At 40.7% G+C, this 13,612-nt stretch overlaps 1 protein-coding gene across 1 annotated transcript in view; it reads left to right on the forward strand.

Annotated features, from left to right (window-relative positions):
* The first annotated feature begins 12,720 nt into the window (after nt 1–12,720).
* The window catches only part of NEB (nebulin), a 214,789-nt gene continuing 213,897 nt past the window's right edge, over nt 12,721–13,612 (forward strand). The window contains exon 1 of the mRNA XM_063116557.1: nt 12,721–12,806. The gene's annotated coding sequence lies outside the window, so the exon portion shown is untranslated. The remainder of the gene's footprint in view (nt 12,807–13,612) is intronic.

Below are 13,612 nucleotides of genomic sequence, written 5' to 3' on the forward strand. Positions count from 1 at the left end.
TTATAAGACTGGCATTCTATTCTCCTTTAAAACCAGTCTGCACAATTGTGACCCAATTTGAAAGAGACTAAAAATTATCAAGCAGTCAATGGAGCGTAATGTGTTTGGCTTTGTGGGTCTTAAGTAGTGCAGGCCTTCTGAAAATACACTCCAGACTCCAGAGCGTCTTACTGTTTGGGAGAGGGTGATATAATGTCATGTAAGAAGGAATGTTTGGATTTTACCTCTTCCTGGCGTTTGTAAAGTGGTAAAGTCCACTTGTAAATGATGAATCAAAAGGGGAAATAGCTGTGTAAACAAGCCTGTGTAAAAATCATACAAATGATACTGATTCTTGCTGAATGATTGGAATTACTAAATGCTACTTCAAAAGTAGTTTGCAATGCTCTGTAACGGTGAGCTTCAGAGGAAAGAACCATCTGACGTGATGTGTTCAACAAAAGACTTCTACTTATTTTGTAATATTGAAACACACACACATTTTCATTGTGATGCTGCAATCACATGTTATGAGATGGGAGGCTGAACTTGGGGAGGGGATAAACTTAGTTCTGTGGTACAACAAATGTTTTTCAAGTCTAAGATTCCAGGTCTAAGCTCTGTCATATCCAGCAGATGATGTTAGATGGTAGAATTAGGAAAGTCTTCTGACATCCTGCTGCCAGTCAGGATGGCCAGTACTTGGCTCAGTGCGACAATGATTTGAATCTATGGCTTGGATACAATAGTACTGTTCAGCTGACGGAAGTGCTTCCATTGCAGAAACCAGGACGGGGCTAATTCCCCTTCCTCCTGCACCCTCAAAATCTGCTCCAGAGGGCTAAGAAACCCTCTGGAGCAGGTTTTAAGGTGTGGAGAGCTGCAGGGGAGAGGAGAGGGGGAGAAAGTCCCATCAAGCCAACAGACCTTCACTATCGTGATGTTGAGCTTAATCCTATATGATGCAGCTTCCAATCTCACTTAACCATATGCTGTCTGTCTTCAAAACACAGACATTCTGATCATTCCTCTAACCAGCTTATTCCTTAATACTTGAACTTGTTTTCCCCATGCTGGACCAATCCAAACCACACTCAGCTAGCCACCAAGTCTAAACATAAAACGGTCTGAAAACCATAACAAGGCTGATGTTTGTTGTCAATTTTGATAAACTGATCCTTCTAAAAAATCCTTGTGGATTATACTATCAAAATACTGATGAATAAGACATTGCACAACATAAAAATTGGTGTCAAAATAGTACCTCCAATCCAGCTAGTTGTGATTGCTTGATTGAATGCAAGTTAGCTGGTTTCTAATAAGAGTTTTAGTTGTCACCAATAATACCTGTATTGGGACAAGTGTGTTCATACTGTGTGACTTTGACAGAAATTCTAACACAACACATACTTTACTAGTTATGGCAGCCCTTTTTTTTTAAAAAAAAAATCTTTTGGCTATAGGGATTAAACCAGAGGTCACACTTCCTAGTAAATGTGGGATGAGCTCACGGGATAAAATGAATATGCTGTGTAATAGGCACTGCAGCAGCTGCCTCATTGTTGATGCTGATGCTGAACACTTGTGAGTATGGAAACCTTTTGTGTTAACAGATACAGCAGCTGCCTAAGCTTGCAAGGTCAGTGACACTTTTGCTATAAATAATAATCATTTGATTGTATAACAACCAGAGTAAGGAGGCAGAGGGAGTTAAAGTGGCATTTCTTTAGCTACAATGTGCCACAAAATGGTCAGATTATTCAAAATGAGCAAAACATGGTGTTACACATCCTGTGGAAACATTCCTTTGATCATTAATTGCTGGCTAGTTGGAGCCCACCAACAGTATGGCTTAGGTCTTTTAAACACAATAGAATAAGACCACTTAGCATGTTATGTGCTTTGCCACTACTCTGAGGACCTGTTGCATTGTCTGAAAAGTACTTGTTCCTTGGTAAACCTGAAGTGACTGCTTCATGCACTGTGGGTCACAGCTTTCTTATATCGGGATTTCTCCGGCAGCTTCCTCTGCCCCAGTAGGATATTGATACTGTTGCTTTAAGGATGTGACTTAGAAGCCATGTAGCAGCTCACCTTCTCTCCCCCCCCCAAACCCCCCCCCTCACTCCAGCCATATGACTAGAAAAGGGGAGGACGAAGGTCACAGTAGCATGAGCCTGGTTAAGGCTGTAATATTGGTTATTGTATTCCATATAATGAATAAAGTTGAACCATTTCCTGTGTTCAGTCCTGCTTTCTGACCAAAAAGAAATTATCTCTCTTTCTCACTCATACATACCACTTTCAAAATCATGACTAGATATGTGTCATAGGGCAGCCGTGTGTCCTCTTTTACAGAGGACAGTCCTCTGTCTGAAGAGCTACTACAGGACCGTTTTCTCTAGTTGGCTGAAACAAAAATGCCAAAATCCATATTTGGGTGATACCTTTATTAAATCAATTCAAAGATCATAAAAGAGTGTGCAAGTTTTTGTTTTTGTTTTTCCAGGACTCTTCACCAAATTAGGTGGTAAACAATGCAAAGAGGTGGAGGGTGGGGAGAGAAAATGGTGGCTGATGTTGAAGCCATGGAGTCTGCATTTAGTCGCAAGGTTAAGATGGAGTGTGAGAGAGAGATGGAGCATTCTAATTAGGCTCCACCAAGTGGTGTGACGGTTTCAAGTTCCACCTAAGACTGTCTCTAGGAGTGCTGGGATGAAGTAAGAAATGTTAATGCTCCAAGTTTGAAAAGGTAACATTCAACTGTTCCTCAGAACTGTCTCCATTCTTAGACAAAACACAGATTTCTTAGTAGGTTGAAAACTGAAGCAGCATATTTACCTGAAGCTCTTAACAACACTTAATGCATGTGATGAAGTGGCATATAGTCCATGAAAGCCCATGCCAGAATAAATGTGTTTTTCTTTATGGTGCCACAAGACCTGCCATTGTTTTGCTGCAACCAGCAATCCCTCTAAGTACAACCCATAGAGCCAAAGGCAGCTGAAGTAAGTAAGAAACCTCTGGCTTAATGGATAATTTTGATCAATGAGTGATGGAAATCCAAAAGCAACAATAGTGTAATGGCTTTATTAAACACAAAACAGTGAATTAACCAGATTTATTTATTTATTTATTTTTGCCTGACTACTACTATTTTCTGAAATCTACCTTAGTCCTAAAGAAGATATCAAACTGTTCTTGCATCTGAACTAACAATCATATTTTGGCAAAGGTTTTACAAGCCATTTACTCAGATTTAGCAAGGGAGATCAATGGCAGATGATGCAGATGTGCAGTCACACCTGTATTGCAATGCTAGTGGCTGGCTGTGTATTTTGATCTAAGTACCTGACAAGAATTGGATTGAAGATATTTATTCATACAGCAATCACAACAACAACAAAAGTCTCTTTGACTGCAGCACTTTTCCTTTGGACAAAATGTTTTCCATGTTCATTAAAATGTTACAGAATTTTGATTCAGCCAGTAATGAAATACCAAGGATTTTGTTTATATAAAAAAAGTAATTTTAAACCTTGACATCTTATTTCTAAACAGCACCATTTAATTTTCCTCCTAATTTTAGCTCCTCAAATTATCAGCAATATTAAATGTATCAATCAAATATGTAGAGGTTCAAAATGCATTTACAGCTAAAAAGAAAAAGAAAAAGCCCAAAATGGTACTTAATGGGTTTCAAGGTAAGCTTCCTTTTTAATTAAATGCAAGCGCTTGCTACGTGTTGATGTGGGTCATTTTCTGCATGCCACAGCACTAAGCAAGCAGGAATTTTACCGCTGCTATGCGTAAGATGGCAGACGGCCCAACACAAAGCTGGCTGGCTGATTCGCTAGTATAGTGCTGATGCTATCTTTTCCGTGGACAGGGAATTCTGCACCTGGCCCTGTCCATTTGCTATTATAAAAAAAGATTAGAGCGTTATCTGCAGTCTTCTCCAGTGCCCACGCAAGAACTGTGAAGGATCTGAACAGATAGACTTCCTGGTTCATTTGAGCAAAATGGAATAGCTGCATAACTCCCGCTGAATCCTGCAATACTGCACACAACGATATCGTGTTTCTCTGTATGATAATCTAAATCCATTTCTAACTGAGGAAAGAAAGAGAGATCAAGAACAGTCATGACATATGTTAATACCATGCAAGGTCGTTAAAACTTGCAGTGTCATCTTGAAGATGTGAGAGGAGGCAGAGCTGCTAAAAGAGCAAGGGGAAATGAAAATCAAAACAAACCAATCTGTTTCCACATATAAGAAGAATCCAAACTGCCAGTCGTGTTTACAACCGAGATGCTCTTCGAAATGTGGCAGGGAAATAGCAGTGCAACAAGAAAAGTTAAGGTTTACTTTTGCAAGTTGCAAAAGAACAAAGCAAAGCACGTTATTTACAATCAAGTGGATAAGAGCAAAGCTTTGATCTATCATGTTACTCTGTCAGATTCTTTAGCAATAAACCACATTGCCCTATTCAGCTGTTTACTCCTGGTTGCATCAATATTATATGAGGAACAGGAATTATGGCTGAGCAAGGGTTATAGAATATATCCCATAGGACTAGAGCTTCAGCTGATGTTTATAGTATGGCTCGCATAGCTGAATTGCTGAAGGAAAATGTGAGACATTTCCAATCATCAACGATTATGGCTGAGAGGAGCAATATGTATGAGGCGGCTACATTGAAATAGAGTGGCAGTGTGTCAGACAATGTATATTCAGCTAATATGGAGATCTGGATAAGCTAGACATAAGATTTTACTTAGGAGATTTGTTTTGTTTCACTAGATATAATTTATTTATTTTTATTTATTCATTTTAAATAGACAATTATTTTGTTTTTACTGTTTTGCTCCCAGACCTGTTAAAGTTATAGCAGTCACACCTAAGCAGAATGAGGTATGATGTAAAACTATGTTCTCTTTGGGGAAAGGAAAGGAAGCCCACCCCCCACAATATTTTACCTCCCAAGGGGTTGCAGTACACAATCCAAGAAGTACAACCCATAGATAGCTGGGTAAAACTTTTCATGCAATTTGGGAGTAAGTCATGCCCATTCCCTGTCATGTCGGAAGAGATCCTGAGGCAAACCTCTCAAATCACACACTACCTCGTTGCCATCCCTAAAATATTGGCACCCCAAGCAGCCATTGGGATTGTGTGATAGTTCCTGGTCTACTTCTGGCTCAATTCAGTTCTAGTTTTGGCTTTTAAAACCATTCACAGCTTGGGGACAGAAGGGTACCTAAGGATGGCCTGTCTCCACATGTGCCTACTCATATTCTAAAGTCATTGTCAGAGGCCCTTGTCCCATTGCAACAAGCAGGTGAGGTGTGGCATGGAAGACGGTTAGTGAGGAAAGGGCTTTTTCAGTCATCTCCCCCTGACTGGAATACTGTCCCCAGAGAGGCACCTAATTTAATAACCTTGTTCAGGTATTATGCCTGAACAGGGAATTTCAACTTATGTAGGGTATGTGGGAACACACATCCTGTCCCCCATCCCAAGTCTCCATACCTGCCCGCTCCACCCCGTCCTCCCAATGCTGATCTGGAAGGTCTGAAGGGTGCTTCTATGTGTGTTCAGCTGAATGTGGTTAGAAGCATTTCTATGATAAGGAATCGTAATTTATTAAGTTTCCTTTTCACAGGGAGGCTTCTGTGCAGGTTCAGCTAACACACACAGAAGCAAGCAACTGCTGGATCTTCCCATTCAGGAATGGAGGGAGTGGGATCAGCACACCCAACAATGTTTGGGGCGGGCCAGCGTGCTTAGTCCCACATCCTCTGCATGAGCTGAAATGCCCTGCTTGAGTAAAATAGCCTTACATAGTCATGCAGGCACCAGACAAATAATACCTTCTGATTTTCCTAGACCTCTTAATTGAACAATTAAATCTCCACCATGTGATTTTATGCAGAGCTTACATAATTTCTTGTTAGTAAGCGTTTTGCACTGTACGTATTTTAATTACTTTTGTGCTTCAGATTCATGTAAACCACCCTGAAAAGTCACTGATGGTGGAATATAAATACCCTGAATTGAATGAAAATTGGGCTCGTGTTGCAAAAAACAAACAAACAAACCATAATAAATAAATAAACCCGCAGATGAGAACATAAGAATTGCCTTGGTGTGTCTGATATGTCATTTTGATTCCAACAGTAGCCAGTGGGGAGGCTTCTTGAATCTCACAAGCAGGACATAATCGTATGGACTTACTTTGTCAGTTGTTTCTCACAGCCTGGTAATCAAACATACTGCATCTGAACCCTGGGAGTTTCACTTAGCTATCACAACTATAGCAATCCATAGGTCCGTCCATCAATTATTATTATTATTATTATTATTATTATTATTATTATTATTATTATTATTTAGGGCTACCATAAGAAAAGGAGGACAGGGCTCCTGTATCTTCAACAGTTGCATAGAAAATGGAATTTCAGCAGGTGTCATTTGTATGCATGCAGCACCTGCTGAAATTCCCTCTTCATCAAAACAGTTAAAGCTGCAGGAGCTATACTAGAGTGACCAGATACAAAAGAGGGCAGGGCTCCTTCAGCTTTAACGGTTGTGGAGCCCTGTCCACCTTTTCACATGGTCATCCTATTATTACTAACATTATTATTATTATTATTATTATTATTATTATTATTATTATTATTATTATTAGCTTGTGGTCATCTCTCCATCTTGTGGCGGTGATTTCAATATGTTAATTATGCAGTCTGTGAAGTATTTAATTTTGTAAACTTTATTTTTGGGGATTTTTTTTACAAGAGGAAAGGAACAACAACAAACAAGGGTAAATATAATATACCCTTCGAAAAGGCAAAATTAGCATTTTTCCTCTTTCACAGTACTTCAGTTATGTACCAAATAATAATTGGATCCAGATTTAGGCCCCTGTAACAGGGTTGCAGAACCAGCCTTCCATGCCACTGCCTCCCCCCATGGAAGGTTGGAGTACCACGCTGAATAGGGTTTGGTGTGTGTTGGGGATTGAGGGGGAATGGGGATTCCTCCAGAGATGGCCAGAAACATCCCAAAAGTTTCTGACCCAGTTTTCACAATTATTTAAACCATGATAGGTTGCATTGCATGCTGGTGGCTACTGTAAATATTCAAGCTGCAGTGGGTGGTCGCTATGGCTTATTGAGTCATCCAAACCTGGCAAGAGTAGGTTGTTGTTGGGGTTAACAAACCACCCTAACTCCTAAACCAGCTCATGGTTCTTTATCTTTAAACCGAAATTGACCAAAATCACCTCTCACACTAATCATAAAGCATTGGGGGATTTAAAAGTTTAGAGAAAAGTTGACTGAGGTGGGGACATGTTGGGTTTTTTATAAAATGTATATAGGATGTGGTGAAAGTGGCGAGAGAGAGGTATTTCTCCCTGTCACAACAGCAGCAGCCATCACAGAGGAGCATTATAATATATCAATAGCGGCTTTAAAATGACCTTGTCATTTGTATTTATGCTGTGAAAAACACTTCAGAGCCTTTAAGGTTGGGATGAGCAGCAGCAAATTGGGGCCATGGAATCCCCCTCAACTATTTCTTCAGGCTCCACACAATCAATGGTACTTAACTGGTTTATTAAAACAGGAATATATACATATCCCTGACAGGACTCTAAAACATAGGACTGCAGCAAGGGTTACTCCTAGTCCAAGGAAGAGAGGCAAACATCTGGAGGCAGGGATATTCTTAAAGGGGCGTTGCACAGTTAATCTCCCATGCCTGAATACAATACAGGATACAGAGATCTCCAGCTATTCAGGGGTGTAGAAATGAAATGAATAAATAAATTCATCAATCTTTGGCGAACGTAACATCCTACTTCAATGTGGTACTGATGTTCAGGTTTTCTTAACAGAACTAATGAAAAAACAAAAACATTGGCTGTAAACTTTAATGTCTGACTGAGCAACACTATCAGAGTGTTAGTCAGCCTACACAGCCCCATGGCTGGGCTGCCACTGTGTGACACATCGGAGCCATGTGTCTTACGTTGCTCACTGGCAGCTGGGAAAATGAATTCTAAAGAATGGGCTGAGGGCCAGTGCTTGAATTCCAAGAGTGGGGAGAGAGCAGAGGGCCCCAGACCCCTTACCTTTTGTGACAGCCTCCTTAGTTTAGGGCATGATTTGCCTAACACTGGGGGGAGTCAGGAAATGAGGCATGTGAATATTATTATTATGGTCTGCCCTGCCCTGCATGCACATGCACACACACCATAATTCAAGCACTGTTGAGGACAAATTATGATGCTGTTACATTTTTAAAGAGAAGGTGCCTGAGTGAAAAACAATCTGGGAGTAAAAAGTAAAGCCCACTAGGCTATGAAAAGGAGGACAAGGCTCCTGTATTTTTAACAGTTGCATAGAATTAATTAATTAATTAATTAAATTTTTAAACCGCCCAATAGCCGAAGCTCTCTGGGCGGTTCACAAAAATTAAAATCACGAAGAGCATAAAAACAACCAACAATCTAAAAATATAAATACAAAATACAATATAAAAAGCACAACCAGGATAAAACCACAGAGCAAAAATTGATATAGGTTAAAATATGGAATTAAAACAGCAAAGTTTAAATTTAAGTTAATAGGTGTTTAAATACTGAGAAAATAAAAAGGTCTTCAGCTGGCGATGGAAGGAATACAGTGTAGGCGCCAGCCGAACCTCTCTAGGGAGGTGTCATTTGTATATATGGAGAACCTGGTGAAATTCCCTCTTCCTCACAACAGTTAAAGTGCAGGAGCTATACTAGAGTGACCAGATTTAAAAGAGGGCAGGGCACCTGCAGCTTTAACTGTTGTGAGGAAGAGAAAATTTCACCAGGTTCTCCATATATACAAATGACAACTGCTGAAATTCCTTTTTCTATGCAACTGTTAAAGATACAGGAGCCCTGGCCTCCTTTTCATATGGTCAGCCTACACTAGGCAGGGAAACCAGGGTGGGTGGGGTTGAGAGTTAAACTGTCAGAATCCATGTGCATCTTTTTATGTCAACATAAGAAGTGCACTGGGCCTATCTTGGTCAAACATTCTGTTTCCACAGTGGCCAACTAGATGCCAACAGGCAAGACCTGCATATTCTGAATGTGGCCTTCTTTCCTCTAATAGCACTGGGTTTTGGTGTTTAAAAGCTGATTCATATCCCCTGCTTTATATGTGAATGGGGCAGAACTTCAAATGTGGTTGCTACCATCTAGTTTGACCCTTAGACTTTGCAATAAAGGTCATATTCTACTTGGTAATTCATAGAATCATAGAATAGCAGAGTTGGAAGGGGCCTACAAGGCCATCGAGTCCAACCCCCTGCTCAATGCAGGAATCCACCCTAAAGCATACATGGCAGATGGTTGTCCAGCTGCCTCTTGAATGCCTCTAGTGTGGGAGAGCCCACAATCTCCCTAGGTAACTGATTCCATTGTCATACTGCTCTAACAGTCAGGAAGTTTTTCCTGATGTCCAGCCGGAATCTGGCTTCCTTTAACTTGAGCCCGTTATTCCGTGTCCTGCACTCTGGGAGGATCGAGAAGAGATCCTGGCCCTCCTCTGTGTGACAACCTTTTAAGTATTTGAAGAGTGCTATCATGCTATTGCAACCATTGTATTGGTTCTGATCCTGCAGTGATCAGTTCATTTCCTAACAGCAACACACACATACACAAAGCAAGAAATCACACATTGGGAACATAGGAAGCTGCCATTGGTCCATCTAGCCCAGCACTGTTGACACTGACTGGCAGCGGATCTTTCTGGAGAAGCTTGGAATCAAACCTGGGACCTTCTGCATACAAAGCATGTGCTCTATCACACTGAGCTATGGTCCCTCCCCTCTATGGAATCTCCATGGCATGGGTCACCAGCTAGGCGACCCAGATCAACAAGAAGCAGAATTGGATTCAGTGAAACAAGGAAGAGTTTACAAAAAATGTTCAGAAAAGGTTTTTAATTTAACCCTCTTTGACTCTGTTTAGATGCCACGCTAAGCCACAGTGGTTAAGCATTTTCAACTAAACATGGCTTAGCACGTTGTGGGAATCCTGACTTAGCATGTTATGTGCATCATTCCTAACCATGGTGGCTTCATAATCATGGTTTAAGCACACTCACTAACCATTTGATGCAAAAGGGTTAGCGTCCTAACCATGGCTTAGCGTGTCATATGAACAGGCCCTTAATGTCCTCAAATCTCAACTTGTCAGTAGGTTTCCTGATGGACCCGGGGGGGAAACTTCAGACCCAAACATACGTATTGAGTAATTGAGAATGCTCCTATCTACGTCTTAAATTTGGAAACTGAATTCATCATTCAGAAGACGTGTATGAAGTCAGCGCATGCTTGCACTCCGTCTTAAACTATGGGTGGATCATTCCGCATCTGTCTCGAAGCATCATAAAAGTACTGTGGTGCCACTCAAATGTGTGCCTCATCTCTGCAATTAACCACAAGCTTCTAGGCTGTAGGTAAGGCACTGTTTTTAAAGGTCAAGTGTGAGAGGATATATTCATTAATAGTCAGGAATGATTTAAAACAAATGAGGGACAATATCATTTGATAAGTGGATTATGACTCTATTATTTGTGTACAAGGGCATTGGTTTCCTGATTAGCTGTGTTCAGGTGAGGCGTACTCTGTGTCAGACAAAATCAATATCTGTTAAAGTATTCCATAGTCCTATAGCAGATGATTTGAAGCTAAGACCATTGTGTAAGGCCACCTAGGCGAACCATGGCTCAAATGAGATTTCAACTGGGGATTTAATGGCTTTCTGCTTACATTCCTACCCACTACCCTACACCACCAGCTCACAAGAAAAAAGGCACAGGCCTGTGTGGGAAATGAAGTCACCAACTTCATTGGTGCAACCAAACGAAAATATCACAAACAAACCACTGAGCCACATCAACCAGCCATAACAGCAAGCTTCGACCATCCTCTCTGTGTTGTAACCCTTCTGATTATGAAACCAACATGGGATTAATGTGATATGGATCCATCACTTTATGGAGGACCCTCTCTTCGTGCCTCCTATAACCTGTGTCCATATCTCTGTCCACTTGCAAATGACAATGGAGTTGCAACAGAAGATCTGTATATATCGGAGTAACTATAAGTCTAGAACACCCAAGAGGATTGCTGTGAGTTAAAAGTTGAAATACCTGACCGTTCAGGTGTGTCAATAAAATCCCTTCCTAGCGTGGTTAACCAGCAGCTATCATCACATCCAGAATGTATGTCTAGAAGGACATTACTGATAAAAAAAATTGTTTAAGTCAGCATGGTGGACAAGAAGCCAAGAACCTAAGTAGTGCAGTCTCCATTTTTAGATGTGCTTGAGAACCTAAATTTGGCAGTCCTTCATAGATGCAATACCTCTAATCCTCTTTACATCTGCACTTTACTTCCATGTTTCAATTACCTCCAAGATATGGCCCAATTTGAATGGCCAAATGGGGGACAATGCACCAGTACCCCACTCCTGATTGGTTAATCCTGTTAGTCTTCCCTGCCTTTGGCAGAAGGGTGTTGTAATCCAGTCAGCGGAGAGAGGCCACATTTCTCTGTAGAAAAATATGTGCAGTGCATGTCTTCCCAGCCACTCAATATGTCATCCTGAATTTGTTTGGACAAAACATGCTGTAATGACATTTTGTATTTCACAAAAAATAATAAATTTGGTTGAGTTGATGCTCTCGTTCAGTTTTGGTTTTGCTTAGAAACCAAACTAATGGCTATTATGTGCTGCTTTCCTTTCCTTTGTGGGGTTGCTGAACAGGTGGTCTTCCAGAGGGTCACTATGTATATTTAGTATCTGAAACTTGATCGAGGCCCAGTCTGATTGGCTGTCCCAGCCACATGATAATTTAGGACCTGATGCATCAGACTAACACTGCTTTTGCCCAGCGTTTCTCAGGAGGGAGGACAGTTGGAGAGGCTTTGCTGCTAAGGAAATTATTTAAATATTGCTGGTAAGCCCATAATTTTTTAAAAGAATACTTTTGAGTTTTGTTTTCTATAGAGTTGATATTGGCCAGACTAGTTATTTCTTCAAGGGCTTTGTGGCCTGTTGGATTTCTGCCAGAATAAGAGCTAATGAACATTTGTTTCATTTTTTCAGTGCTTGCTTATGCTACTCAAGTGAGATAGGTCAGTACTGAGTTTGATAAGGGATTACTAAGGGGAGATGAGATGTTGTTCTGTGACTTCAGGATGTGGAGCATAGGAACTAGGTCGATTATTGGTGCCCTGTCTTAAGTAACTCCTGCCTCTCCTTTTCTTAGAACTTTGGACAGGTTTTTTTTTTTTTTGATAAGGCAACAGTTTTAAATCTTATTTCATTTTAATTTGACTGAACAAATTTGGCACTAGGAAGAGACAGTGCCTAAAGAGCCTATATTTAACCCACAGTACTGGACTGCTACTTGCCTCAGAAGGAATTGCAGTTTAGCTAGCTAAACAAAACCATCCAATCACTCTGAGGTATTAGCTTTCAGGGCAAATATCTTTGAACTAGGAAGCAGCTGTTGCAAAGCTTCATCTCTTCCTGCATTAGAAACAGGCTGCCACCTCTCACGGCAAGCTTAAGGCATTGCAGGAGGCTGGTGACAAAACTCATCCTGATGAATTCATTCATTCATTTTACGTGTGCACCCAGGCTACAGGTATTTTGATATTTTTTTAGGTTTGAAGTGAATACACAAAGAAAAGAACTGTGGAAGCAAACGGAGGGAGCATCCATAAAGGCCAATGGTCGGAAAAGAGAAGTTAACTTCTTTGACTTAAGGTCATTCGAAATGCATTGCTGTGATTTAATATTTCTCTGTGTGCCCAAATGGTGTTATTGTTATAAGAGACTTGCAAATACAACTACAAAACTATGAGAGTAAATCCAATGTAAGTCCTGCTTAGAGTAAACCCACTGAAATGAATAGTACTTAAGTCCCATTCATTTCAATGGGTCTACTCTAAGTAGGACTTATATTGGATTTTACCCTGAGTCCACAAAAAAAGTTTTATTTGTCCAGCTCCTACTTATATGTATATAAGTAATTTTGTAGCACAGACTGTTAGAAAGAAGAGGTGGGCGAACCAACTCTTCTCATTTAGAGAAGCTTCCCTTCCTGGTCACCTAAAGAGGAATCTGCCTGCCACAGGTGGCTAGGGAAATTGCCTTTTCTAAGCTTGTGGAACATAAGTGGAAAGGAGAATTTATTACTTACTTATGCCCATAACCTTAAAACTTTAGCAAATGTCTCCGACTGCAGTACCGTTGTAACATCCTGTCCTGTGAGATTGTATTGGCGCAACAGTTGGTGCAACCCATCCTGAGTACTTCTTTGCCAGTAAGAAAGCATTCTGGCTGCAATCCCAGGATCAGAACTGTATGTGATATTTCCACCCAGAGAAGATTAATAGGGCTTCACCATTGCTAATGTTTGGCCTTGTAGTGGGAGCCACTGCCAGTGGAGGGATGCCAATGGTTTCTCTGCTCTTAAGAAGTTCTTGGATAAAGTTTCACTGCACAGTATACAAGATCCAGGCCTCAGGATTGCAGCTTGTGTGTGTGTGTTCTACCAGTTCTTCACAGTA

The sequence above is a fragment of the Elgaria multicarinata genome, chromosome 2, assembly GCF_023053635.1.
Source record: "Elgaria multicarinata webbii isolate HBS135686 ecotype San Diego chromosome 2, rElgMul1.1.pri, whole genome shotgun sequence".
Classification (NCBI taxonomy): domain Eukaryota; kingdom Metazoa; phylum Chordata; class Lepidosauria; order Squamata; family Anguidae; genus Elgaria; species Elgaria multicarinata.